The sequence below is a fragment of the Siphateles boraxobius genome, unplaced genomic scaffold (assembly GCF_051911475.1).
Source record: "Siphateles boraxobius isolate OS27281-9 unplaced genomic scaffold, OSU_SipBor_1 1, whole genome shotgun sequence".
In the NCBI taxonomy this organism is placed as follows: domain Eukaryota; kingdom Metazoa; phylum Chordata; class Actinopteri; order Cypriniformes; family Leuciscidae; genus Siphateles; species Siphateles boraxobius.
Genome location: NW_027508699.1, coordinates 781,940 through 809,405, shown reverse-complemented (window position 1 = coordinate 809,405; position 27,466 = coordinate 781,940). Strand labels below are relative to the sequence as shown.

General features: G+C 45.8%; 1 long non-coding RNA gene across 1 annotated transcript; it reads right to left on the bottom strand.

Moving 5' to 3' along the window:
- Nucleotides 1-6,918: 6,918 nt before the first annotated feature.
- On the bottom strand, nucleotides 6,919-8,366 carry LOC143756275 (uncharacterized). The gene is made up of 3 exons (XR_013210313.1): nucleotides 8,321-8,366; nucleotides 8,110-8,199; nucleotides 6,919-7,237 (listed from the first exon to the last, which is right to left on the bottom strand). It is a non-coding gene; the product is annotated as an uncharacterized LOC143756275 (long non-coding RNA).
- Between the last annotated feature and the right edge of the window lie 19,100 nt (nucleotides 8,367-27,466).

The following is a 27,466-nucleotide window of genomic DNA, read 5'->3' as shown; positions in this document are numbered from 1 at the left end:
ATGCTGCGTGCACAGAGCTGCATTCTATGTGTGCACCGTCTGACACCACAACGCAAAGACGTGTAGTGCAACGGTGCAAAAGGGGGATAAGGCCAATGTACGTCCATGACGCATCATGCGCTGCAGACCACAGCACCAGAGCCACTGACAATACACTGAAGCAAGCGACATGCCAGCAGCAAGATGTGGCAAAACATGGGCCAAGGCAAGCTAAACCTAGTTGCCAACCATGAAATAAAAAGACTGCCCTGTCCAACCAAAGACAACCCTCGCTGGTGTTTTCCTCCCCTTTCTTTCTCTCTCTCCCTGTTGTCTGTACCAGCTTGCTGCTCTGGTTCGCCATGCTGTGCTGTCAGCCATCCAGAGGACAGCTGCCACCGAGAGAACAACTGAGACTCCTGATCACCGACTGCAGGACCTACACCCATTAAGCGCATGTTCGACTCATCCAGCCCCGCAAGGCCTACAGAGCACACTACCCCAGCACCGTAGCCCAATACGGCTGGGCAAGTGCCCGATGGACAGAGGACTCCCTCACGCCAAGGCCAAGGTCGAACACATGTCCAACCAACTTGGGAAAGTGACTGTTACACCATCAGGACTCCTAAGCACCAACTAACACTCCAAACGGTTCCTGGGAGCGTTGCTCGGAGCCGTAGCTGACGCCAAAACTCTGTTCGACATGCCAAGTGTCCACACAGCAAACATAGCCACGGCGAAACGGCATGTGGTTGAAATCCAGACTGAACTTTCACATCTAAAAGAGCAACTCACCAGGCAGAGTGCATCTTTCCAAACCATCGGCAAGACATTGAGAAGAACATGGTCATTCTCAACATTCACAGCGTCCTGCTGAATCAGACCATGAACTGCATGAAACCACTGTTTACTGTCTTTGCCCAAAATGACTTTGCCCAAACTCAGCTGGTTACAGCCCTGATAACAGACATGCTTTGGGCGGTTAACTCCTCAAAAGACAGCCCAGCCACGGGTAGAATCCCACCGTACTTGAAACCCTTAAGCCTTGTGCTAACTATGCTGGTTTCCGCCATCACCAGGCCAACTGATCCTCTTACAAATACACCTGGCCTACTCTCTGGGTAGCGCCATCCCACTCTACGTCGATCACGAGCAGAGGGAAGTGGATGTGCTCTTGAACCAATCCATCAGCGAGTCAAACCAAGTCTACAGACTTAAAGACATTGCCAATGTCAGGTTTTTGAAAAGCAACACCCACATCAAGACACACATTCCAGATGTGGTGGGCTACCACGACAGCGACACACAGCTGCACCTGGCCCCAAACCTGCACATGTGTACCTCACCAAAGACATTCACTATCTCTGCCCTAGGAAACCCTTCCTCAGAGACAACACTGAAGGAACCTACGGGTTGGAACCCCTGGTCAGCGACACACGCTGCCCTGCCGAAGCTAAGCCTCGAACAAAAGTCACAGAGACGCAAGCGGAGATTGTAGATGACAGGTGGCTCGTTAACACACCTGTGCGTACAGCTACTCTCACTTACGACCAGCATGACACAACCAGCCGTGTCAACATGCTAAACCAGAGTACATGGATTCAAGCCCCGAAAGGTGCAATATTCCACCTGAATGATCTGGCATTGTACCATCTTCCGAGCAAAGCATACCAGACAGCACTGGAACTCCCGTCCTTCAAGAACTACAACTTCATCTTAGATCCAGAACTGGAACTCTGGATCGAGGAAAGGGGGTCCCAAATCATTTACATTGCTCCGGTCAACACAGCCATCCAAGCACTGTCTCGACTGCCCGTTCTGAACACTGCATCTGCGGTCCTAGCCTGGACCTCAGCCGACATTGCGCTGTGCATCTCTAAAGGTAATCAGTCACCCCCTGACACTATGTTTGGCCTTCATTCTGTACAGAAGACTCAACCAGATGCGACACAGCAGAGCTCACGAAAGCCGTGCCTGAAGGTCTCAGACAGAATCCCCGGAAAGGGGGTGCCAAGTCAGAGACTACGCCGAACCTCATCGAGGTTATTGATTAACTTCATTTATGACGCATTGCGCAATCAAGTAACAGGTCCCTGTTGTTCTCAAATCCTTACACTGCTTGCAATTTGTGTTCAGTCACAAAGAATAAGAACTGATCCATTCAGGGTCTCAAGCTAGTCCCCCCCCCCTCATCAATTATTATGTCTCCTTAGACTGATAAGTGGATTTACACACAAAACTACCCTTTGTCTTGAAGACAACCATTTGCGAACTAAACCCTCACATGGTACACACCACGGATGGACAGATGCTGAACATAAGGATACCCACACACACAATCACACATTAACGCACACACATACACGAACTTTGAACATTAAACTTAAAATATAAGCATGTCAATGTTTCCTATACTCCTGTGTGTTTCTCAGTTTATGTTCACTGCATGTATGACGTTTGTTCGAAGGAACAAACTTGCTTTGAAGGAACTAAGTGCTTATAAAATGCATATCTTATGTAACTCTGTATTCCTATAATCTTCATGTGACGTGTTTGATATCTCTGTAATTCTCTCAATCTAACGGAGCCGAATTCCGATAGCAGAATGCAGTAATGTGCATTATTTTACACATTTCATAGTGCTGGAGCCGAATGACTCAACACAATCTCCTCAGTCCAGTGGGCATCCCCCACAGGACAAAGAAAACTTTGTCTGCTTCAGATTCTCGGATGGTCATGGGTGGTTCGTGCAAACAGAGGCGTGAACCCAGTTTTTCCATAAAAGACTGACCCCAGGAAGTCCCTACAGAGAGCTTTTTCCCTGTGAGAGGTTTCCGGTTCCATGGCTCCTTAGGGAGCTTTACGCCGTGTTTCTCCTTTTTCTTTAATCTTTCTTTATTTTCGTCTTCGGACTTTCCTTGTTCACTTTCAGTGAAATGAACGTAATCGGCAACTTAAACTCTAAAGAGACTCTTTGAACCAACCAGCAACTGCACCTCAAAGGACATTCAAACTAAGGCGCTACCTCGCTCTGAAAGACCACGTGAACGAGTGACACGAGGACAGAGACACACACACACGCTTTGGTTCTCAGCCACACGAAGAATCATGCAAGTATCGTAATTTCTATCAATCTAAATGCTTTAAGATCTGTTTACCCCATTCAGGGGATTTGATCTTTGTGTCTCTCAAGGTTCATTTTGTCTGTGGTTTGTGCCGTACTGCAATCTCTAATCCTGACCTTTAGTTCCACTTTCTCATCCTCTTACTCTCTCTCTCTCTCCCTCTCACGCTCTCTCTCTTCACTCAATCTCTCTCTCTCTCACTCCCGTTGTTATTCGTTTGTCTCGTTAGTTTTACTGTTTACTGTACATACATGTATCCCGGGTTTAAATGTAGAATTCTGTATCCGTAGTTTCATTTTATTAAAACCATATTCTTGATTGCTTTCTGTCTAAGATGCTCATTTTTACAAAGTCAATGCAATGTTTGATCTAGCTACAAAGCTTTACAATTCGTTACTATTTCAGTAACCTAAATTTTATAATAACAAGAAGGTGATTTTTCATGGCCAGAAAATAGCTTTTTTGGAATTATAAGAAAGAGATAATTTTTGTTGAAAATTGATAAGTTAATCTTACGGCCGTTTGCTGGACAGACAGATCGTTTGATAACTAAATTAATTCCTTTAAAGTTATCTCGTATAATCGATCTGTAATGGGACTATTGATATATTAATGACGAACCATAACTCATTGTGGTGATCATTCATGTATACAATCGGTCTATTTGTAGCTTCGTTGATTTAATGTAACTGTAATATGTGATATATGTTAATCATATTCCTGATTAATTATTCAAATTCCCTATATATAATTTGAGCTAATTTAATGTAAGACTCATGTCGCTACAAAGTTATGCATGTTCATGCAAAGTAACGTTACGTTAGCTCATATGGAGGAGGTGGGTCAAAAACGTTAACATTACCAATGCATTAACAGAGCCCGTTTCTCTGTCATTATGATGAGACGCTGACGAAAACAACATTAGCACGCCCATTATTGTTCATGCAAGTTCATGCAAGTTCTACAGCCAAAAATAATAGAATGACATGTAATCTTTCACATCACATATTTTAGCGTTATGGACGTGTACTGCAGGGTAAGTAAAAAAAATACAGCTGATCGCTTTCACTTATACCGTCAGCTAAATGAATAGCTGTATCTTTGATATCAGTTACACACAGTGACAGAGGCTTGTGCTCGTACTTACGTTAATGACAGATACCTACTGTTACAAGTTAGACTAACAGCTACTGTTCTAACAATGTACTGTCACATACGAGCGTACATCTTTACGATTATATTTGGCTAATCGCCATTAGTAAATTTTTGAGATATATAATTACTTTGCAAAACATCTCTCATTTGAAGCATAAACATAATTAACTGAAAAAGCTTCTTGTAGCAGCCTACGTTCCTGCTGTATCCTGCAGCCTATTTGGCAACCTCGAGTCAGGGAGGAGGGGGAGGGGATACACCGCTCTACAGTAATTTGAAAGTGATTGCAGTACCGGTTTTGGCCACATTCTTACATACGGCTCCTTTAAATTGTGTTAACTACAGTTAATAATGCAAATTAATTGCAATTATTAAGATTTTTTTCCCACCGTTGTTTTTATCTATAAAGATAATTGATGCAAAGAAAGCATGTATGTAAAATATGTGTTGATAATATTGATCGAGCAACTGATGTAAGTAAGTGAAAATATATGAGAGGAATTGAGAAAATTGTATTAAATGGAGATAATTGTAGTCTATCACAGGGCGAACGTGTGAATGTTCACGGTATTGTATGCAAACAACTCTAATCGTAATTGTAACTCTATATTTACAGAAGGCATAATTCTCATTGCGTATGCAGCATGAGTCCAAGACAATCTTCTGTTCGTGAACAGATGTATTTCATTCATTTATTTGACTTTGGGGCGTAAAGCGAAACCGGAAATGTCTAACCGGACACTCGCTGATCGAAAATCCAAAATGGTGGCCACGTGCAACTTGCTTACTGAGGGAGGAAGAGAGATTGACGCGTTTCAACACAGGTGTATTAGGGAGAAACAGTAGGCCTCCTATGTTATGAGATGGTCTTGTAGCATTTGCAGTTTCAGGTCATCAAACTGTTTACACCTGGTTTACACCTGGTAGAAACATCTACACACTGGTCAAGGCCGATCACTGCCCTTCTTGTACTCAGACTGTCCTTGTTCATTTAAAGGTTGGGGTGCTCTTCGCACACATTTGTCCAGAGATCATACACAAACTGAACAGTCAGGGCAAGTTGTGTCATTTTTATTGTGTATTTTATTGTCATTTTATTTATGTCATATTTATTGTAAATTATCAGAGAGGTTACTGAATGTACCTTAACTACTTTTCAGTTGATGTGAAGATTACTGATTTAATGGTTTATTGTGAATCTTGACATAATAAACTGTTCAACTTTATTGTATTTAATTGTGATTTGTAATAAAAGTATTTGATGCAGAGACAATTATTACATTTATTTGGTAACACTTAAAAAAAGCAACATATACATAATAATAGTGAGTAATATAAATTCTTTAAACTAAGTAATTCAAAATGTGAAATGTACAGACATTATAAAATCTACTTAATTACTTCATAACAGTAAATATTACAGATTTATAAAATTTACTTTTAAAATTAAATTTACTTAATTACTTTTAATAAATACAACCTGCTAAGTTAATATAATTAAGTAACATTTACTTAATGTCTTCACAAATGTCACATTTAGAGTTAAGTACATTTTACCTGATACTGGCAAGTAAGATGTACTTGATATCACAGCAGTAAAATTTACTTAGAAAAATTGAGTGGAAATTGTTACAATGATTTTATCAAGTAAATCCTACAAGTTGTTTTTATCAGTGAATGAGCGCGCTAGACGCTCAACTATATGTCTGCTGTGCAGCTGTACTCCGTTTTAAAAATTTGGCTTCAGTATTCTCGAGAAAAGGAGTTTTCCCATAGCGTTAGTTAACTTATGCAATACTCGTTCTCTGCTCTCAGGGAACCGAGGTTACACTGTAAAAAACAATTTGTTCAGTCAACTTAAAAACGTTGTTACCCCGCTCCGCTGTCTTACATTTTTTTTCAACTTGACAATATACCTTTTGTTGAAGTAACTTCTTATTAGAGTGGAATTAACCATAATTTCCTAGTCCAGTCAACACAAGTCAAGTTATGTCAACTGGGAAAATATTTTAACTTGAATTTAAAATAAAGATGACAAAACATTTTGCCTTGCATTCATTTATTTAATGATAGACAACTCTTTCATTCACATTTAAGTTGAACAAGCAATTTCCTGTCAACAGATCAACTGAAATCACTTTTTTTTGTATCGATTTTTTAAGCAAGACAAAGGCACTCATCTATTTAAAGGAAAATTAGTGTACTGTACTATAAGAGAAATACAAATTGTAGGATATGCATAGCACAAATCATAAGACAGTTCCTAAATCAACTTTCTGCAAAAAGTGCATAAAAAGACCACGCCTTTTAAAGAAAAATCATATGACAAATGTTAAATACTACATTTCAATTAACTAAAACAGATGTAATAAAAGCATAAAGGTCTGATTCTACATAACATAGCAAATAAGACAGAAGTTTGAATATTAGCCTTGCAAATTTCCAAACACTCCTACCACAATTCAATTTATTGATCTTAAAACAAGAAACAAAGATAGAAGGGATAGACATTACACATTACTGTATAGAAAATTGAGACGGGAAACATTAACATTTGTTTTCATGAGATGTGTAAAGATGCATAGTCGAACTCAGAACATAACAAACTTTAAATGTGCACTCTAAAAAGTAGCAAAAAGTCACAAAAAAAAAGTCTACTTTTTGTGCAAGAGCTTGTTGCGAAGCCCATGAACACGTGATGAACAGCTGCTCTCACCAATGTTCATAACAAGTTTTTGCAGAGCTTCAAAGGTGTATTTCATCGTCTTGGGGTAGTCGATATTGACAACATAAAAAAGACCCATCAGGAGTCCAAATGCCTTGGGGACATCAGAGATGTCAGTGACAGCAAGATGTTCCTCCAAAATGAGAGCGACATCAATTGTGTCCTTGGGAAGCACATCACATTGCTGCTACTCAGTTACAATTAGAATGCACACGTCAGTTCCTTTACCAACGTCCTCAATTTCACTGGATGGCTGAAAAAAAAGAAAAAAAAAGAAAAGAATTGAACCCATTCCACATGACAACACAAAATATTGTATCAACTTTATAACAATTGAAAACACACACTATATTATGTGTTGTTAAAGGAACCATTACCCAAAAAATAAAAAAATCTGTCCTTCATTCACCCTCAAGTTGTTCTGTATAAATACATTTAGAAAGCTGAACACAAAAGGAAGATATTTTGAAGAATGTGAAAAACATTTCAAACATGAACATTGGAAAACCGGAAAAAAATACTGAGGAAGATATTCATGTTTTGCAATGTATGCAAAATTTAATTCCATGACTGAATTTAAGACCATCTGCTCTGACTTAAAGGATTATATCACCCACAATTGTTCGTCTTTTTCCACAATTGCTGGTCTGCGACGAGCCGGGCATGACGTCATCACGTTGGAAAGGTCACAGGTGACATCATTAAACATTCATTAAACATCCAGGATACACACACGAAAGGACCATTTTAAACAATAAACTGACACAAAGACATAAATGTCATTCAACATACAATAAAATTTGAACGATCCTCCTCCATGCTAGTAAACAGTGGGGCTGTACTTACACGACCTTTCCAACGTGATGACGAGTATACAAACAAGCATGTTTCTTTGAACTTGATTTGAATCGGTTCAGTTGATTATCCCTGCTGTTCAAAACGTGAATCGCGATTCGTTTAACATCAACCGACTTGAATCATTACATATTTCAATCGATTTTCAACTGTTTGGGAATGAATCGTGACATCCCTAACAGTAGTATTAAAATACATTTCTGTATTAGAGACAATTTTCAAAGAGCACAATTAATCTCATATGCAAGTATTGGCTGTCTTTAAACACACCTCACAAGACTTAAAAAAACTGGAGGAGTTCTCACGAAGGAAGTGGGGCAAGCCAAGCAGGACAGCAGTTCGCTTGTTCTGGTTCGAGTCCTGAAATGTCAGTATGCACACAACACACAAGTACTTACAAGAAACATATTCATATGTTGTATTATGTGGGTTCTAACAGAACATTTCACAAAACCCTTATTGGTTTACAAGAAATACTTACATCAGCATCAAGCCATTGGAGGATTTTATGAAGCTGTACACAGTCCATATTTTTGTAAAGCTCAAAAAAACTGGGGAGAAGTGAAAGCTTTAGCGTAAGTTCTGTCAGGAAGACTCAATCAGCGCGTCACGTATTACCTCACTTTTAACCAATCAGGTGCTAACACTCGTAGTATAAAAAACTGGTACTTATATTTGTCTGAGTTCGCAGATACTGACGCTGAGGACAATTACCTCCATCCTCCCCAACCACCACCAAGATGGTACCTTCCCCTTCATCCTCCCCACCACCACCAGGATGGTCCCTTCTTTTACCTCCAGGGGGGTTGGCTGCGCCCCTGCCTTCATCTTCAGACAGGACATGCAGATTAGGCTACCCTCGCATTGCTCGCTAAGGACGGGGCCTACGCCAAAGAACTTTATAAATTTATGCTTGCTGAGCTGTTAAATAAATATACGCTTGTTATTCAATTTATCTCCCGAGTCTTTCTGGTGGAAGTTCATCTAAGCCCCCAAAGAATGAACTCATAATATCAGCAGACAAGAGACGGCTAAATTCAGCGACAATCTAAAAGCATAACATAAAAAAAGACCATGTGAATCAAATGAATATTCTATTATTCATTACTGATTACTATATGATTATAGTAGTTTAATTAACTGTCTTCTTAAGCAATATTACAGGATTTGGGTGAGACAGACCAAAAAGATGCAAAAGGAGTTACATACTCCGTTTCTCATTCAAAACCAACCATATCACGTCCAGTGATTAATGGTAGATATAAATATAAGTGCTGTTAAGATGAAAGCATGCATCCAATTTCGTTCAGTTTAACGCATTAAAAATATCTAATGCAATTAATGCAGCATGAACAATTGCATTCTTAATAATGCTCTCCTGGCTGGTCTTCTAGCTTGCTCTATCAAACCTCTTCAACTTATCCAGAATGCTGCAGCCAGAGTAGTCTTTAATGAGCCGAAGAGAGCACACGTCACTCCTCTCCTCACAAAATTGCACTGGTTGCCAGTTTCCACTCGCATTAAATTCAAGTCACTGACGTCTGCCTACAGAACAACCACTGGCACTGCTCCCTCTTACCTAAACTCATTACTTCAGACTTATGTGCCATCCAGAAACTTGCGCTCTGCTAGCGAATGTCATCTTGTGGTGCCCACTCAAAGAGGCACAAAATCTCTTTCTCTGACCTTTACCATGACTGTTCCCTGTTGGTGGAATGATCTGCCTAACTCAACCAGGGGTGCGTTTCCCTAAGCCATCTATGGTTGCAAGTTCCGTCGTTAACAATAGAGTTAAATGGAAATTGCGATCATAGTTGGCCAACGATGCTTTTGGGAAACGCACCCCAGAGCTACTGAGTCAGTTGCCACTTTCAAGAAACTGCTGAAGACGCCCCTTTTTTCGGCAGCACTTGATCAAGTAATACTAACACTTTCTCTTCTCTTCTATTCTATTCTACTATTTAAAAAAAAAACAAAAAAAACAACACTGCGTTAAAATTAAACTGAGAGGGGTCATAGCACTAACGTATTGTTTTTCTACTGTTAGTTTAACTGCTTCTATTGTTCTCATTTGTAAGTCGCTTTGGATAAAAGCGTCTGCTAAATGAATAAATGTAAATGTAATATCGAAAGCGTTTAGTGTTTGAAAATGCCAAAAAATACCTGTCTTTCCGTGAATAACGCTGGCCATCTGGATTGAACAACACTCACTAGTGGCTCTTTATCAATGATCTCTTTTTCTCCTTAGAGAATATGTGCTTGCCATGGCAGCATCAATGATTTTATTATTAGGGTTCTTCTTTTTAACTTCTATCAGCAGAGCTCTCCTTTCTTCTTCGAGGGAGCTGGTGGTTTGGCCATCTGGCATATCAGGCAAAAAATTGGTTTCAGACCGCCTCGGCTTTTTAAGGCGTCTTTTACCTGTGCCATCTGTGGAGACTGACAGTGCTGGACATCCTGCTACACGCAACTTCTGCCTGAAGTTTCCCATTTTAAAACTGAAACTGAACTTCCAGCAGTATCAGCCACACGAAGACCCTGGCTCTTTTAAGCACGGATGTTTTTCCACCAAGGCTTTGGCAATGCTTTCAATTTGTTCCCGTAATGGGTATAGATTAAAGTTGAACATAACTTCTGCAAGTTTGTTTAGGATTTCAGTTTTAAGCTACTTTGTATCATCCAAAAGGGAACCATATTTTGTGTGAGCATCATTTGATCGCCGGAGCTTCAGTTCCGCATCATATGAAAAACTTGGAATAATGAAGGGCTCAGGCCAACCCTTTGATTGACTGGGTGTACCCGACACCAATGATGATCCAGATGTGCTGGCGGTGTCATGGTTACTGCGGTCATTAAACTGTTCATTTGGTGGTGTCTTCTGGATGATCTTCAGTGTCGCTCTCTCCTTAGGTAAATCTGTCAGACTAAATCATTCTGGAAATCTGGATCTTCATATTGTAACACAAACTCCCCGTCCAGATTAAGTTTAGACCTCAAAATCAACTTCAGATCTTCAACGCTTTCTGGCAGCTCATCAATCACCACCTTCCTGATGTCATCTGGTGACAACACAACCCTGAGCAACTTCCTAAATGTGTAAAACACAGACGGGAAAGAACCGAAAGTCCCATTAGAAGGGATTATTAAAATACAAGTAGCAATACGCAGCTGGTCAAACAAGTCTTGAAATTGTAACCATTTGGGTTGTATATGCTCCAGAAATCTAATCTGTACGACCCTTAAATATATTTGGGAAAGTGCAAATAATTGTTGAGCTGTGACCCGTTTACATTTCTCGTTCACTAATTCCTGCACAGTATGTGCCTGCTGTGAGGTGATATATCACAGAATTACTGAGTGTACTTCTAATGAAGTAAAAACTTTTGGAGTGAGCAGAAGTCGTTCAGCGGAGAGTTGCCGGACGGTTCAAAAGACAAGATGCTCGAAGTGCACAGCTGAAAATGTTCAAAGAACAATACCTTACTAGCATATAAAAAAAAGCAACATTATACTATTTCTAAGGTTTATAAAAATTAAGATTACTGAGTTTACCTTTAATGAAGTAAAAATATTTTTGGTGTAAGTAGAAGCCGTCTTTGGATGGTGTAAGAATACAGTGGGTAATGTTGGATTAGTTCCTCAGGTTGTATCGGAAGGAGATCAGCAGACAGTTGTCTAAACAGTTCAAAAGATTTGAGATGTTATAAGAACACAGCTGAAAAAGGTTCATCAAGGAACAATGCCTTGTTAGCCACTATGAGCAGTTTGACAATTTTCCCAACATCAGGAAGCCCACTTGTGCTGCCAACAGAGACGAACATTCCCTCTGAATATGTTGTTCCATCCAGAGAAAGTGTTGCCAGGGAAACAGATGCAACATCTTCATATTTCATGTTAATTGCCTGCTTTAGGCCATGGTCCAATATATCAGGAGAAACAACAGAAACACTCTGTACTTCAAGTTCTGGCTTGAAAAGGCTGGGCATATCCAGATAGTAGCCAAACATAAGTTGGTGCTTTGTTGCCAAAGTGAGTAAAATATTTTTAAAATTATTGACATCGCGGCCAAACTTTAAAAAAAAAGCTATGTTTTCCCTCAAAGCGGATTGTCCAGAAGTTCAATAAAGGTCTGAAACAATGTCTAAATAAGTTTAGGATAATGTTCCACAAAATTGTGTTTAGGTTTCAACTTGAAGTTAGGAAAAACCTCCAGCAACAACTGTCTGTGGTCAGAAATTTTTGACTCCAAAAAGCACACAGATTCTTCAGTAAACGTAGGTGAAGCCAGAAGTTCAACAATCACTAATAACTCCAAAATGATACCCCAGGTTTTGTCATGTTCAGGAACCAAATGACCAATCATGAAAGGAAGTAGTCTCAATAGTGTCCAATTTTCATGTCAATTTCCTCCAATTGTCCTTTTAGCTTTGAATGTTATTGGTATTTTCTGAGGTCGATTAGTCTTATCAGAAAAATTATAAGGAAAGTTTTGGATGACACTATTTAACTCATTAAGTGTGAAAAAGCCTCTTTCAATCAAATCTGACAGACACAAACAGAGCTCTGCTGGAACAATTCCTTCAAAAAGATCATGTAGAACATCAGGTGGAAAACCTGTTGATGAATGAAAATGTTCTAGTCTATTCAAAACACAGCTGGCCTTTACACCCTCAACACTTTTTAGTGTTTCCTCTTTACCTGGACACAAAACATGGCCATCATGGGAAAGTTTAGTTCTGAGTGCGAATGATCCACTCCTAACTGGTACAGTTTGAAAGTCCTTTCGACTCCAAGACAAAACCTACAACATTTGTCTACAGAGAAGGATTCTTGGAAACCTGCTAGTGAATGGGATGCTAGATTATCTGCAGATACAAAAGCAACTTTTCCCTGAACATGTGCCCTTAGTCTTTTGATTCACAAACCTTAATTTTCAAGATGTTCAAGGTCTCTAAGAAGTGGTTCTAGAACAGCAGCATATCCATAGGTTTTTAAGTCATTGCTGTAGCATAACAGTGCAAGATTAATAGATGATGAAGATGATCTATACCGAAGTGGTAGATTAGCCAGAACCCAATAGACGGCACAAATCGTGTGCTTTTTCCTTGAAGTGCCTAAAGGGTTACAAACTTCAAAGTCATCAATATACAACCCTATCGCAATACGTAACGCTTCTGCTGTGAAAAACTGATTTTCCCTGAAATACTGTCCATCAAGGAAACTTTCATACACCCCAGAGTTTAACCCAGAAACCTTCTCAGGTAAAACTTTGTCAAGGACATCATCTCTAAAATTGGGACATAAACCTTTTTTCTACCCTTATCTAAATCTAAAATGTACTCAATAGGTTCAATAACCTTAAAGTTTTCCTTGAAAAAAGAAGATCTCTTGTGGTCAGTGCCTAATGGACCAGTCCTTGACAATAAAGAAAGAGGGACCGTTTTGTCTAAAGTTTCTGTTATCAGTGTTGATGTTTCTAGATTAACATTGTGTTGCAGCAGAATTTGTTCTATTAATTTCTTGCTTAGTTCTACTGTGAGGACACTGACCCCATAAAACCCATCTATTATTTATTGAGTGGCTGACTTTGAAACGTGACAGTACCCCCCTTCCTAGGAACGCCGCCTGGCAACCGGAGCAGGCGGATTAAGAGGCGATCGAAAAAGGGGTTTAATTTTGGAGACATGAAATGCGGGATGAATTCTCTCATACGCTACAGGCAGGTTGAGGCGGACTGTCACCGGACTAATAATCTTGGTGATAGTGAACGGGCCAATGAATTTAGGCGCTAACTTATTAGAGACGGAACGGAGAGGAATGTTCTTAGTAGAAAGCCACACCTTTTGACCAGCGACGTATACGGGTGGCCTCGACTGGTGGCGATCGGCCTTGGCCTTGGTGCACGCCCCCACTTGGAGCAGAGTCTCACGGGCTCTGGTCCATGTGCGGTGACACCTCTGGACGAACGCGTGAGCGGAGGGGACCGCGACTTCGGATTCCAGACTGGGAAAAATTAGTGGCTGGTAACCTAAACTACATTCAAACGGAGATAGGCCCGTGGATGACACTGGTAATGCATTGTGGGCGTACTCCACCATAGAGATATGTTGGCTCCAAGAGGAAGGATTCCTGGCGGCCAAACAACGCAACACTCTCTCCAAATCCTGGTTGGCTCTCCCGGTCTGGCCATTGCTCTGGGGGTGAAACCCTGAGTGATTTACTCAGGTCACTGGTCGCTCCCAGTGATTTACCAAACTCTCGCCGAAATTTGGACACAAATTGGGGTCCTCTGTCGGAAACCACGTCAATCGGGAGGCCATGTAAGCGAAAGACGTGATCTACAACGATCACCGCTGTCTCCTTGGCTGAGGGTAATTTGAGCAAGGGAATAAAATGAGCCGCCTTCGAGAATCGGTCCACCACGGTCAAAACTGCCGTGTACTCTTGAGAGGGCGGGAGGGCGGTGATAAAATCTAGCGCAATGTGGGACCAGGATCTCGAAGGGACAGGCAGCGGTTGGAGTAACCCATCTGGGGGTCGATTGGAAGTCTTACCAGTGGCACATACAGAGCAAGCCAAAACAAAACTGTGAATGTCGCGTGCCATAAGTGGCCACCAGAATCGTTGCTTGACCATAAAACTGGTGCAATTAACTCCTGGATGGCAAGATACGTTGGAACAATGCCCCCACTGAATGACGTCTGACCGTAATCCCTCCGGCACGAATAAACGATTCAGTGGACAACCGGGCGGAGGCGTTACCCCTTCTAGGCAGTCTTGACCTTCGATTCGACCTCCCATGTGAGTGTGGAGACAAATAGGGTCTCGGGTAAAATGCACTCGGGAGTAGACGGGCGTTCGGAAAGGTCAAAAATACACGATAAAGAATCGGGTTTGGTGTTCTTGGAACCCGGGCGGTACGAGAGGGAAAAATCAAAACGTCCGAAAAAAAAGTGCCCACCGAGCCTGCCTGGAGTTCAGTCTCTTGGTGGTTCTGATATATTCCAGGTTCTTGTGATCGGTCCAGACGATAAAAGGTACCCCCGACCCTTCTAACCAATGACGCCATTCTTCCAACGCTAACTTCACTGCCAACAACTCTCTGTTACCAATGTCATAGTTGCGTTCGGCAGGCGATAAACGACGCGACAAAAACACGCAGGGATGCATCTTGTCGTCCTTGAGAGAACACTGGGAAAGCACTGCTCCTACCCCCACCTCTGATGCGTCGACCTCCACCACAAACTGACGTGAAGAATCAGGGGCTATCAAGATGGGAGCTGAAACAAAGCAGCCTTTTAGTTTGGCAAACACAGCCTCAGCTGTGTCTGACCACCTGAACGCATTTCGGGGGGAGATCAAGGCAGTCAGCGGCGCGGCTAGGTGGCTGAAATTGCGAATGAAACGCCGGTAGAAGTTGGCAAACCCCAGAAACCTCTGTAGGGCCTTACGGGAATCTGGACTTGGCCACTCCACCACAGCCTTAACCTTCTCAGGATCCATGTGTACTCCCTCAGACGAAATGATGTACCCTAGGAAAGGAATAGACTGTGCATGAAAAGTGCATTTCTCCGCCTTGACAAAAAGCCCATTCTCTAGCAACCTCTGAAGCACTCGTCTGACGTGTTGAACGTGCTCCTGGAGAGACGAAGAAAAAATCAATATGTCATCCAGGTAAACATATAGAAATTGATCAACCATGTCTCTCAACACATCATAGACGAGTGCCTGGAAGACCGCTGGGGAGTTCGATAAACCGAATGGCATAACCGAATATTCAAAGTGTCCCCTGGAAGTATTGAAAGCGGTCTTCCACTCATCCCCCTTCCTGATGCAAACCAAATGATATGCGTTACGTGAATCAAATTTTGTGAAGATATATGCTCTCTGCAACCTCTCGAAAGCCGAAGACATCAACGGCAAAGGATAAGTATTCTTAACCGTGATGTTGTTCAACCCCCGGTAATCAATATAAGGTCGCAGAGAACCATCCTTCTTCCTCACAAAAAAGAATCCCGCCCCCGCTGGAGAAGAGGAAGGGCGGATGAACCCTATAGCTAGAGAATCAGAAATATATTTCTCCATAGCCTCCCTTTCTGGAGCAGAAAGTGAATATAACTTGCCCTTAGGCGGAGACGTACCTGGCAGTAAATCTATGGCACAGTCATAGGGACGATGAGGAGGAAGAGAAGCAGCCCGAGACTTACTGAACACCTCCTTCAGGTCGCGGTACTCCGGTGGCACGTTAGACAGATTCACTGACTCCTCCTGCAACACAGAACGAGAAACAGACGGAACAGCAGACAAAAGACATGAGGCATAACAATCATTACTCCAAGCAGAAACAGAGTTTTGGCCCCACTCTATCCTAGGTCCGTTCTTCACCAGCCACGAAGACCCAGGACAATAGGAGCGTGGGGTGATTGAGTGAGGTAGAGTGAAGTCCTTTCAGTGTGGTTTCCCGAGGTAATAAGTGTAATAAGTCCAGTGGAGTGAGTGATACCCGGGAGTTCTTGCCCATTGAGTGCGTTGATGGTGATCGTGTTCTCTAACGCAGTGATGGGGAGGTGAAGCTTGCGTGCCAGTGAGAAGTCCATAAGGTTTCCTTCTGCTCCCGAATCCACCAACGCTTGACAGCTGAAGGAGTGTTCCGCCCACTGGAGTCTAACCGGGAGGAGAGTGGCGCTCGAGGGTCCGATCATGGAGAGCCCGCCCGACAGTAGCCGCCGTCCTACCGCCGGGCTTGGCCTTTTAAAGGACAGGTGTTGATGAAATGGCCGGCCTCCCCGCAGTAAAGACATAGACCCCTTGAGTGACCGTGTTCTCTCTCCTCCCGGGAAAGCCGAGCTCGACCTACCTGCATGGGCTCAGGATCGTTAGGGGGACTGACCGCTTTCATACTCCGGGCACTGGAACTCATGGTGAAATCAGCCGTGGGCATCCGGTACGGTCGGCTCTCTCTGTTGAAGACGAGCATCGACTCGTAATGCTAGCTCGATCAGTCCATCTAGTATCTTGGGCAGCTCCAGGGTATAAATCTCCCTCTGAACGCGGTCAGCCAGCCCATGCAGGAACATGTCCCACTGCGCCTCCTCGTTCCACTTGCACTCGGCCGCCAATGTCCGGAACTCTATGGAATAGTCAGAGACTGACTGTTGGTCCTGGCGAAGGTCGGCGAGTTGGCGGGCCGCCTCGCGTCCAGCGACGGCGCGGTCGAACACTCGTGTCATCTCTAGCTCGAGTGCTTGGAACGAGGAGCAGCACTGATGTTTGTTCTGCCACACCGCTGTTCCCCACTGAGCCGCGCGCCCACAGAGTAGTGTCATCACCAGGGCTACCTTCGACTCCTCAGAAGCAAATGTCACTGGTTGAAGCGAGAAATAAATAGAGCATTTGGTTAGAAACGTTCTGCAAAGATTGGGCTCGCCCGAATACCTCTCAGATGCTGGGATGCGCGTTTCTGGTGCGGGGGCACGCGGCTCTGGTTGATAGAAAATCCCTTGGGGAACAGGCGGGGGCGGTGCTGGCGCAGTGGGAGCTCTCAGGCGTTGGATTTGAGAGGTGAGCTCGGACACCTGCGTTACCAAAGCCTGTATCGCCCGTCCCGAAGCTCCGATCTGCTCATCCTGGCAATCCATCCGGGCGTGGTTTCCGGCGAGCATCTGCTCAATTCCGTGATCACTCGCTGAATCCATGAGAAGATGGTCAGATGGTTCTGTCACGCGGCGCTGGAAAATAGTCAAGGATTCAGATGCGAGTGAAAAAGTATTTATTAGTCAAAAAGAGAAGACAAGAAACTCAATTTGACAGGCAGCATCCACAGAGATAGCTCAGTGAATGAATAGTAGACAGTTCTCAGACAAACTCAGAGTTGAAGTGGCAGATAATCCTCAGGCAGACTCAGAGTTGAAGTGGCAGATAATCCTCAGGCAGACTCGGTAACGCAGGGACTCAGTGGGCGGAATGCAGATCTGCGTGGAGAAGAAGATCCTAGGGAAAACGTTGAAGAAGCAGGACTGGAACAGGAGACAAGGCTCAGACCCAGGAGAACCTCCACAACCATCTGACAGAGACAAGACGAGTGAACAAACAATATATGGGACATCCTCATTCAGAACAGCTGGCGCTGATCGGCTCATCAGTGGAAAACGAGCCAGCTGATGAGCCGCGCCCATTCACTCAATACACACACACATAGCGAGAGAGAGTCAATGAATCCATGAACCGTAACAGTAACTGGTTGAGCTTCCATCTACAGTCCTGCTTACATCTCGCGATAGCTACACAGAGTAAAGCCTGCGAAAATCTATACTGTATATTAAAATGTATTAAATTAACCATCTTATTTTTGTTTTTTATTTTTTTATATGGCAGTATTAAAATTCAATGAAATCTACAAATTCTTAAATAATCATTTAAATGTAAGCACCTTTATATGTATATAATTACATATTACTTTATGACATTTACATTTACATTTAGTCATTTAGCAGACGCTTTTATCCAAAACGACTTACAACCGAGGACTAAAGCAAGCGCGTCATCGTGAAGAGGCAAGAATAACGCAAGAAGTGCTCAAAATACAAAGTTCAGGCATTGCTCAGAGTAGCAAAAACAAGACAAGGGAAGATATAAAGGGGAGGAAAGGTTTTTAAAAAAAAAATTTTTTTATGTTGAGTACTCGTGGAAGAGATGAGTTTTCAGTTGCCTTTTGAATGCTGTCAGGGATTCTGTATTCCGGACGAGGGTGGGGAGATCATTCCACCAGCATGGAACTGTGAATGAGAATGTTCTGGAGAGTGTTTTAGTGCCTCGCTGTGATGGTACCACGAGCCGTCGCTCATTGACCGATCGTAGGCTTCTGGTAGGGATGTAAACTTGTAGTAGGGAGTGAAAGTAGGAAGGAGCTGAGTCTGTGGTCAATCTATAAGCAAGCGTCAAAGCCTTGAATTTGAGGTGAGCAGCGGGTGGTTGCCAGTGCAGTGAGATGAACAGAGGAGTGACATGGGCCCTTTTGGGCTCATTGAATACAAGGCGGGCTGCAGTATTCTGGATCATTTGTAGAGGTTTAGTTACACGTGACGGAAGTCCAGCCAGAAGAGCATTGCAGTAATCAAGTCTAGAAATAACCAAGGCCTGGATGAGAAGTTGTGTTGCATGCTCAGTTAGGAAAGGCCTGATCTTCCTGATGTTATGCATAGCAAAACCGCATGATCGAGCTGTTTTTGTAATGTGCTCTGTGAAGGACAGCCGGTAATCAAATATTACTCCAAAATTTCTGACCGACCTTGATGGGGTGATTGAGGATGACTCTAGCTGGATAGTGAAGTCATGCTGTAAAGACGGATAGGCAGGGAGGACCAGAAGCTCAGTCTTTGCCAGGTTGAGCTGTAGGTGATGTTCCTTCATCCATGCCGAGATGTCCGCCAGACAGCTTGAGATACGTGCAGCTACTATGGGATCATCTGGTTGAAATGAGAGGAAGAGCTGGGTGTCATCAGCATAGCAATGGTAAGAGAAACCATGTGCCTGTATGATGGGTCCCAGTGATGTAGTGTAAATGGAGAAGAGGAGCGGTCCAAGAACTGAACCCTGAGGAACCCCTGTATTCAGTTGATGTGCTTTGGATACCTCACCTCTCCATGCAACCCTGAAGGACCTACAAGTGAGATAGGACTCAAACCAGTGGAGGGAAGTTCCTTTGATGCCCAGGGATGAGAGGGTGGATAGAAGGATCTGATGATTCACAGTGTCGAAGGCAGCAGAAAGATCCAGCAGAATGAGAACTGATGATTTGGAGGCAGCTTTTGCGATCCGTAGGGTTTCTATGACCGATAGTGGTGCAGTCTCGGTTGAATGCCCTTTCTTAAAGCCAGATTGGTTGACATCCAACTGGTTGGTCAGAGACAGGAAAGATGACACTTGGTTGAAAGCAACTCATTCAAGTGTTTTCGCAATTAATGGTAAGAGAGAGACTGGTCTGTAATTCTCTAAAAGTGATGTCTAATGTTGTTTTTTTAAGCAGTGGAGTTACCCGAGCCTGCTTGAATGCTGTAGGGAAAATGCCAGTGTGGAGCGATGAGTTGATGATGTGTGTGAGTGCTGGTTAAAGTGTGGGAGAGATGGCTTGTAGAAGGTATGAGGGGATGGGGTCTAGAGGGCAGGTGGTAGGATGAGTGGAGAGGAGAAGTTTAGATACTTTTTCCTCAGTTAGTGGAGAGAAGGTTAGTGACAAGTGAGTTGTTCTTGATGTTAGAGCAGTAAAATGTACTTGCAAATTTACTCTTGCAAATTGTTAAGAATATTTTATTAAGTAAATATTCAAGTTATTTTGTTGGTGTATGTGCAATTGTATCAACATACGTTTTCTAGTTGAAACAACTAGTTATACTAGTTAATTCAATTTTCAGCTTAGTTGAGGACAATTAAAGTAATATTTTCTTGATGTCTGGACAATTTCTAAAAATTTTGTTGTGTCTACAAAAAAAAGTTGAAATGGCAATTATTTTTTACAGTATACGTTAGTAACTGAGACGTTTTCCTTATCTACTTTGTACTTTGTGATCAACAAAACAAACAAAAACATAATAATTTTGAACATGTGATGATTTTTGTGGTGGGGAAGAAGCGTAAGCCATTGAAATCTAATCATTTACATGAGGAGATTAAGAAGATGAGGCACTCGGGAGGAGGAAAAATGCAGACTGTGGCTTGTTCTCACACGACAGCATCAAACCTCTGTCACGCTGACACATTGACCTCAGGGATCTTTTTAAAAACTTTCAATTGTTTTACCCAAAGTCAACGAAAACCGAGCAGGGCCAAGGCATTTTAAAGCTGATCAGCGTCAAAAAAGTTCAGCAGCGACATCCCAAGATTGACAACAGCGATATGCCTATCAACCTATCAATAGCTCATGGTAACCTTGCTCAACAGAACTATGGGTTGAATAAAATCTTTAAAAAAATCTTTTAGGCCTACAAGTGATATAAAATTGATACTATAATATGTGAATCTTTCTTCTTTACAGTGTTCTTAATATGACAAAGTACGTGTTTTTATTAATGTCATTTTTTTGTGTTTTTGTCAATACAGCATAGGTTATAGCACTAGTCGACTAAATGAATGTAACATGGCAAAGATGAATGCACTTTCATTTTGAAATTTCTGTGGTCTAATGTGATGTTGTTCATGATGAAATTTTCATTTATTGTTGTAATTAATTTATAGCATTAACAAGATGACCCGTCACTACCTGAATTCATTTTAGGAGCGATGGCTGATTGAATGTATTTTTAGTCCAGTGCCTGTATATAAGATTAGTACTGACCAAGTTCAGAGGCTGTCATATGTGGATCAACTTACTTTGTGTATTTTCAACAGTTTCAATATGAAAAATAACTTTTATATTGATTCAATGGATTAATTGCTTTTTGGAAAAAAAAGTGTTATGGATGTATTGCATTTTGGGGAAAAAATTATCCAAATAAATCTTTGAATATAAAATCTGGATTTGAATTTTTTTTATGAATTTATTTGAATTTTTTTTATTATAACCTAAAGATGCTATGTGAAAGTTTGAAACAGAAAATAGTGGTTTTCATCTTGCCACTTTCTTGGTAAAGGAAACGTCTACGGTTACGTATGTAACCCTCGTTCCCTGAGTAGGGAACGGAGACGTTACGTCGGATGACGACGAATGGGGTTTCGCTTAGAAAGCCTATCAACTTCGAGTATTACAAAACGAGCCAATGGCAAAGAAATGCCATGGGTCTGCGGAATTTGCATGGCGTAACTCCGCCCCACCTCGTGGGTATAAAAGGAGGAAGCCGGCAGCAAGCAGATATGTTTCTTCGCTGAGGAGCCAAGACTGAGCTCAGGCGATCCCCGCGGTACAGCGGAAAGTGGCAGGCAGACGTAACGTCTCCGTTCCCTACTCAGGGAACGAGGGTTACATACGTAACCGTAGACGTTCCCTTTCGTTGTCACTCCGAGTTACGTCGGATGACGACGAATGGGGTTACCAGTCTAATCACGCCACCTTCTCAGCTGTCTTCCAGTGCCCTGCGTAAATCGAGATCCCTGTCAGCCTGGACAAAGGACTCCATATAACACAGGAATACCAAGGTACACTGGGAAGCATATCCCAAGCTTAGGGGAAGTATGCAATTAATGCCAGCCCGGAGGGGGGGGGACTTAGAGAATACACATATGACCCGAAGGAAGCATATGGAAAACACTGGGGTGTCCAGACGCAGGTGGAATATTTCAACCCCAGGGGTGGCAAGGTGGCTTGCCAAGGGAAAGACACACGCTCAGAGAGGCTTACAGTGGAAATACACATGTGGGGGTCGCTCAGAGTAGGGACCATGCACACGGGAGGCACCTAGCCGACGCACAGGCAATAGACACTGGCGGCGACGTCAGGAGTGCTGGAGGAGCTCAGGGCTTTCGGAGAAGCTCACCTGAGGAAAATATCGCACGTATCCAGTCCGTGGAGTGGAATGGCGAGCAAGCGAAGACACCTGAGCGGGTCCGGTACTAGCTGGTTGAAGCGAGTACACGAGAGGACACAGGCTCCACTCGGAGATTATAGAATCTGGCGAATGTGTTAGGTGTCGCCCAGCCTGCAGCTCTGCAGATGTCTGTTAGCGAGGCGCCATGCGCTAGAGCCCAAGAGGACGCCACACTCCGGGTGGAGTGGGCAGTCACACCAAGGGGGCACGGTCGACCTTGCTGCTGGTAACCCATAGCCTATCCAGTGAGACAACCTTTGCTTGGAGAGAGCCTTTCCCTTCAGCTTCCCACCATAACAGACAAAGAGCTGGTCTGAGGTCCTGAAACACTGCGTTCTGTCTACATAGGCGCGGAGAGCGCGTACTGGACAGAGCAGTGCCAAGGCTGGGTCTGCCTCCTCCGAGGGCAGCGCTTGCAGGTTCACCACCTGGTCCCGAAAGGGAGTGGTAGGAACCTTGGGCACATATCCAGGCCGGGGTCTCAGGATCACGTGAAAGTAAGCCGGCCCAAATTCCAGGCACGCTTCGTCAACGGAGAATGCGTGCAGGTCCCCAACCCTCTTGATGGAGGCCAGTGCAACCAGGAGCGCTGTCTTCATAGACAGGAACTTAAGCTCGACTGATTGCAGGGGCTCAAAGGGAGCACTCTTCAGGGCAGTTAGAACCACTGAGAGGTCCCAAGAGGGAACGAGAGGAGGACGAGGAGGATTCAGTCTCCTCGCTCCTCTCAGGAACCTGATGATCAGGTCGTGCTTCCCCACCGACTTACCTTCGATGAGGTAATGATGTGCGGCAATGGCGGCAACATAGACCTTCAGGGTGGAGGGAGACAGCCTTCGCTCCAGCCCCTGTTGAAGGAAGGAAAGCAAAACACTGATCGAGCATCTCCGGGGGTCTTCTCGGTGAGAAGAGCACCAGTTGACGAAGAGGTTCCACTTCAACGCATAGACGTGTCTCGTGGACGACGCTCTAGCGGAAGTGATGGTAGCCACCACCGCTGGTGGTAGGGTACTCAAACCTGCCTCGTCCCATCCAGGAGCCACACGTGGAGGTTCCAAAGATCGGGACGAGGGTGCCATAGGGTGCCCCGTCCCTGAGAAAGAAGGTTCTTCCTCAGAGGGATCGGCCAGGGAGGTGCTGTCGCGAGGAGTACTAGTTCGGGGAACCAGGTCCGGTTGGGCCAGTAAGGGGCAACCAGAATGACCTGCTCCTCGTCCTCCCTGACCTTGCGCAAAGTGTGCGCAAGAAGGCTCACTGGGGGAAACGCATATTTGCGGCCCTGCGGGCAGCTGTGCGCCAGAGCATCCGTGCCGAGCGTGCCCTCGGTCAGGGAATAGAACTGGGCGCATTTGGTCGAGTCGTGAGAGGCAAACAGATCTATCTGTGCGTCCCCGAACTGGTCCCAAATCAGCTGAACCGACTGGGGATGGAGTCGCCATTCTCCAGGGAGGGGCTGAAGCCGTGAGAGCTCGTCGGCTGCACAGTTCAGCGCTCCAGAATGAAGATGGCTCGAAGCGACCTCAGATGCTTCTGACTCCATAGGAGGAGGTGGCGAGCGAGTTGTGACATACGGCGGGAGCGTAGACCACCCTGATGGTTGATGTACGCTACAGTGGCGGTATTGTCTGAGCGGACTAGTACGTGTTGACCCCTGAGCAACGCTCGGAAGCGGTGCAGGGCAAGGCGTACTGCCAACAACTCGAGGCAATTGACATGCCATAGCCGCTGGGGTCCTGTCCAGGAGCCCGCAGCAGCATGTCCATTGCACATGGCGCCCCAGCCCGTGGTGGAGGCATCTGTTGAGACAACAACATGCCGGGAAGCTCGAGCCAGGGGGACACCGGCCCTGAGAAAATCGAGGTTCGTCCACGGGGTGAAGAACTGACGGCAGGTCGGAGTAACTGGTACTCGGAACGTGCCGTGTTGCCATGCCCACCTCGGGACTCGGTCGCGAAGCCAAAGCTGAAGCGGTCTCATATGAAGCAATCCGAGCGGCGTGACCGCGGCTGCAGATGCCATATGCCCCAGGAGCCTCTGAAAAAGTTTCAGTGGAACCGCACTCTTGCCCTCGAATTGTCTTAGGCAAGTCAGCAGTGACTGCGCGCGCTCGCTCGTAAGCTGCGCGGACATGGCGACCGAGTCGATGTCCATACCGAGAAAAGAGATCCTCTGCACGGGGCAAAGTTTGCTCTTCTCCCAGTTGACCCGAAGGCCCAGACGGGCTAGGTGCCGGAGCACTAGGTCCCTGTGTTCGCAAACCTGATCTCGAGAGTGAGCTAGGATCAGCCAGTCGTCGATATAACTCAGGATGCGAACCCCTTGCTCTCGAAGGGGAACAAGGGCCGCCTCGACGACCTTCGTGAAGATGCGAGGAGACAGGGCTAGCCCGAAAGGGAGAACCGCGTACTGGTATGCCTGCCCCTCGAAAGCAAACCGGAGGAACGGTCTGTGTCGAGGAAGAATGGAGACATGAAAGTAGGCGTCCTTCAGGTCGATCGCTGCAAACCAATCCTGGGGCCGTATGCATTCGAAAACGCGTTTGGCGGTGAGCATCTTGAACGGCATCCGGTGAAGGGAGCGGTTCAGCACGCGCAAGTCCAGGATTGGCCGTAACCCACCGGCTGTAGAAGCCGGACCTCATCTCGGCTGGAGGGACAGTCTCGATTGCACCCTTCGCCAGCAGGGTGGCAATCTCTGCTCTCATGATAGGGGCATTGCCACCGACCAAAGTGGAGCGGACTCCCCTGAAGCGGGGAGGAGACCGTGCGTACTGAATCGCATAGCCGAGCCTGACGGTACGCGCGATCCAGTGGGACAGACGGGGAAGCTCTAGCCAGGCTCCCAGGAACTGAACCAACGGGATCATGCGAGCCACAGGCGTCCCCCCGGAGGGGCAGCGAAGCGGAGTAACTGGCCCAGATGTGGACGGCATAGCGGCCCGGAGAGGGGGCACAGTTAGCAACCGCACCCTGGCAGAGGGGGCCAAGGGAGGACCAGGCTGGTCGTCCCGCGGGGGCCTGCTCTGCCAGGGGTCTGGCGACAGAGGGGGACAGGGGCGAAGCGGTCCGTGGACGGCACGCCGTGTCAACCGCCTCTGGGACAGAGGGGGCGAGGAGAGCACGGCTTGTGGGCGGCACTCTGTGTCGCCCGAGAACTCTGTGAGCTCAGGGAAGAGGGGATTGTTTCTGTCTTTAACCACATTAGGGTGCTGCCCACCCGTGGGTGAGCAGCGGGGAGTGGAGAACAAAAGATTCTCCCCCGGCCCTCCACCGGGGGAAGGAGTGGTCCTGCTACCACCTCCTGAGAAACAATCATCATCCCTGAGCAGCCCGTCTCAGGAGCGCCGCTTGGCCCGGCGTTTAGCGGGGGGCGGGGCAGGAGAGGGCTGTGGCGCCTTCTTACGGCTTCCTCCGCGACCGGCCCTGGGTGGAGGCTGCTGCGTGGTCCGGGCGGGAGGGGCGGGAGCCGCAGGAGGGCGCCCTCGGCGGGAAACAGGTCGAGGCGTCTGCCCGGCCGGCAAGGTGGAGGCAGCAGCGGGCCGGCGGGGCAGAATGTGTTTGATGGCCTCGGTCTGTTTCTGGGCAGTTGAAAACTGTTGGGCAAAGTCTTCAACTGCACCGCCGAAGAGGCCGGCCTGGGACAAGGGGGCGTTAAGCAGACGGGTCCGCTCAGCGTCCCGCATGTCAGCCAGGTTCAGCCACAGATGTCGCTCCTGGACCACAGCTGTGGACATCACCAAACCCAGGGAGCGCGCGGTAACCTTCGTCGCCCGGAGAGCAAGGTCGGTCGCGGCGCGCAGCTCATCAAAGAGCCCTGGGTTTGTCCTACCCTCGTGCATGTCTCTGAGCATCTGGGCCTGGTAGACCTGCAGAGTGGCCATAGCATGCAGTGAAGCAGCCGCCTGTCCCGCCGCTCTGTAAGACTTCGCCACCAGGGTCGACTAAAATCTACAGGCTTTGGATAGGTGCTTAGGCTCGCCCCGAGAAGAAGCAATCTGAGGACATAGTTGCATGGCAACAGAGCGTTCAACCGGGGGAAGCCCAGTGTACCCACGGGCAGCTGCCTCATCGAGGGGAGGAAAGGCGGATGAGACCAGCGAGCGGTCCTGAGAAGACAGGGGGGTCTTCCAGGACTTCGAGATCTCATCATGCACATCCGGGAAGAAAGGTATTGGGGTTTGCCGAGGACGAGGGTCGGCGGCCTTACCCAAAAACCAATCGTCCAGCCGCGAGCGCTCAGGACAGGGTGGAGGCCTCCACTCAAGTCCGATGCTCGCGGCTGCCCGGGAAAGCATGGCCGTCATCTCCGGATCAGACTCGAGCACAGCCGTATGCACACCGGAAGGTGGCAGCTGTGACGAGCCCTCACTTCCAGAAGAGTCAAACCCGCCAAGTGATGCTGCAACAGACATGGCATCTTCCTCTGTAGCTTCAACTGAAGCACGCGGGCCACCAGAGGGTAGACCCGCGGGAATCAGCAGTTCACTAGCGGGCACCGTCATTGAAGAGGGGGGCTGGGGTCGCGGACACATAGTCGGCGCCTTGTTCCAGACCGTAACCCTCAGATCACCCTGGCCACCAGCCGCAGGACGGGGGGTGGATGAGGGGACTCTCACTCTTGCGAGTTCACCGAGTCTCGACCGTAATGACGCGATGGTCATGTTCCCACAGAGAGAACATGAGTCATCCACGAGCGCTGCTCTAGCATGATCAATGCCCAAACATACTATGCAACGCTCGTGCCCATCAGAGTCCGATACCAATCTGCCGCAACCAGAAGTACACGGGCGAGACATCTTTAAAAAGACGTGCCACGTGTAAGCTCTTTTAGTGAGAGAAAACTCAAGTGTTGAAGCACCCGGGGAGAAACGCACCGACTGGCAGACCACTGCAACAGATCAGCAGGAAGCACGCTCTCGCCGTAGATCGCCGTCACACCAACACTCGAGGTACTCGTTTGTAAAGCTGACAATTCAGAGATGGCTTGTGGAGAGAAGAATACACTTGGCTCCGAAGCGAAAACATATCTGCTTGCTGCCGGCTGCCTTTTATACCCACGAGGTGGGGCGGAGTTACGCCATGCAAATTCCGCAGACCCATGGCATTTCTTTG